We start from the raw sequence: 2656 nt of genomic DNA, 5'->3' as shown, positions 1-2656 counted from the left end.
CTGGTATAAAGGAAGAAAGAAGGTAATTGTGGCTAAATGAAAGGATGGTTGACCGGTCTTTTGCACAAATGTGAATAAACTCTTGAATAAGGTCACAGCTCTGCTCCTTACCCATCTGTGTGTGGGGTGTTTTTGTTGTTGTTTAGTTGTTTTTCAGTCATGCCTAACTCTTCGTGACTCCATTTGGGGTTTTCTTGGAAGAGATACTGGAGTAGTTTGCCATTTCCTTCTTCAGTTCATTTGACAGATGAGGAAACTGAGGCAAACAGGGTTAAGTGACTTGCCCAGGGTCCCACACACAGCTAGTTTTAGCATTTAGCCAAAGGCAACAAAAATAATATTATTTAGAGGAAGACAGGATGGCTTGCAGTGCAGGGAGTCATGGATCTGATGGTCAGAGGATACTTTCAGAAGGACCTAGGTTCAAAGCCTAGTGTGATCTCCACAAGACCTTGGCCAAAGCACTTATCTCTTTATCTGTAAAATGGGTCTTTATCTGTAAAATGAGGGAGTTTAGATATGATGGCTTCTAAGGTCCCTGACAACCCTAGACTTAAAATCCTATGATCCAAGTCAGTTTTCTCATCTGCAAAATGAGGGGCTTGGACCAGATTGGCTCTAAAGGTCCCCTCTGCTTCTAAATGATCCTCCAGGATATCTCTTCTTGTACTGCTCTCAAAAAGCACAAGCCAACAGCCCATTACGTACCAGCTTATGTTATAAAAGAAGAAATGGAAAAATTTTAATGAAGAACGTCCAAAATAAATCAACCTATATCTGGGTACTCAGTGAAAAGTGGATGTAGGGGAAACACGGTGAAAGATACCACTAGGACTCTAAGCCACCATTTTCCCATGTGTAAAATGGGGATGAGAGGTGGAGGAAGGTTTTGAAATGATGAACTCTTATATTTCCATCAATTTTAAACCTTAGGATCCCATGCTGGAAAATATCATTTGGGATTAAGAAATGAAAGAGGCCAGAAGTCTATCCATTACGCAGAAGCCTCAGGGCTGTATAGCATGAATGCTTTATTAATGAAGAAAGCTGGAGGGCTCCCAGACTAAGTGAGCACGTACCAACATCAATATAAACTGGAAGAGGAAACAACGGTTGACTGATGATGGGAGTCATCTATGAATCAGCAATCTGCATTCAGTCACTGTTAACTGGTTAGAGCAGAGGTAAAAATAAAAGCCCAAATGACATGAATGATTAAGGACAATTTCTTGAAATTAGTATTGCTCCAAACAGATCTGTTTTTGAAAAAGCTTTTGATCCTGAAAAATGGGAAATGGACAAAAGGAACTACATTCATTCTAATTATTAGGATTTCTCATGCAAGTTTAATAAAACTGTCATTATGGAGGGGGTGCCAAGTGAACCTAGAAATGGCCTCAACCCTTTGGTCTCCTTGTCAAGTGGGCAACACTGATTTAGAGTACAAGTTCATCTGCAAAGTATTTTAGAGGATGATGACAGCACTGTTCACAGTGCCGTGAAAAAGTGTTTAAGGGTCTTTACATGTAACTGGAGAAAAAATAATTTTTTTTTAAAAACAAGGGTTTGAGGTATTGAGGTAGAATGGAAATGTAACAACTGATGGAGTTAGGAAAGCAGGGTTAGAATCTCAGATCTGCCATTTACTACTGTGTGATCCTGGGCAAACACTTAACCTCTTCAGGACTGTCCCTAGGGTCCTTACTGCTGGGCCATCACCAGTTGTCTTGACGTTGGACTTCCAATGACCGGAGGAGAGAGTGAGGCTGATGACTTTGAGCAGCTCTGCCTCACTTAAACCCATCTCGCTTGCAAGTCAAGACATCACCCTCGTGATGTCATTGGTCCACTTTGAGAATGAAGGACCATCACCACCACCACCACCACCACCACCACCACCAAGGTCCTTGCTATCTCTAAATCCTATGGTTCAAACCCTACCTTTGCTACTTAATGGCAGTGTGACCTTGGGCAAGTTGTTTAACCTCTCTGGGCCTCAGTTTTCTCATCTGTAGGATGAAAGGGTTGAACAAGATAACCTCTACGGCCCCAATTGTAAACATGATCCTATGAACCCAAGTCTTCCTTTCTTCCTTCATTATAAGAGATGGCTCTCCAATTAATTTTTTAAAAAAGAAAACAACACAAACCAAACTAAACACAGTGTAATTACAATAATCAAGCTTGGTTCAGAAGAACAGCAGAGAAAATAAATGTATCTCCCACCCTCACTGTAATCACATTGTGCTTATTAATTGCTTGATAATTGTTGCCTTCAATGAGCTTCCATTCTAGAATATGACTCCAGCACATTGGATGGTTCCCGTAAATGGAAACACACAGATAAGAATCTCACAATATGAGAAAATACAGATGGAGTAAACTGGACGGGGGAGAGTACTTAATAACCAAAAGTTAGAGTGACCAATAAAACATTCATTATTTAATCACGTCCTCCAAGTCAACCCAAAGTTCACCAATTGTATGCATGGTGCTACTCAAGAGATGGACCTGAAATTCACAATACAGAGCACTTCATCTCTGAATGAAAATCATCTTTTTCTGGGATACAGCACAGATCAGACTAGGGACAAAGATGAAGGACTGAGGTCCTTACTGCTGGCCAATCACCAGTTTTCTTGACTTAGGTCTTGCC

The sequence above is a fragment of the Trichosurus vulpecula genome, chromosome 5 (genome assembly GCF_011100635.1).
Source record: "Trichosurus vulpecula isolate mTriVul1 chromosome 5, mTriVul1.pri, whole genome shotgun sequence".
NCBI classification, from domain to species: Eukaryota; Metazoa; Chordata; class Mammalia; order Diprotodontia; family Phalangeridae; genus Trichosurus; species Trichosurus vulpecula.
The sequence above is the reverse complement of the archived record's forward strand: the minus strand, read 5'-3'. Positions refer to the sequence as shown.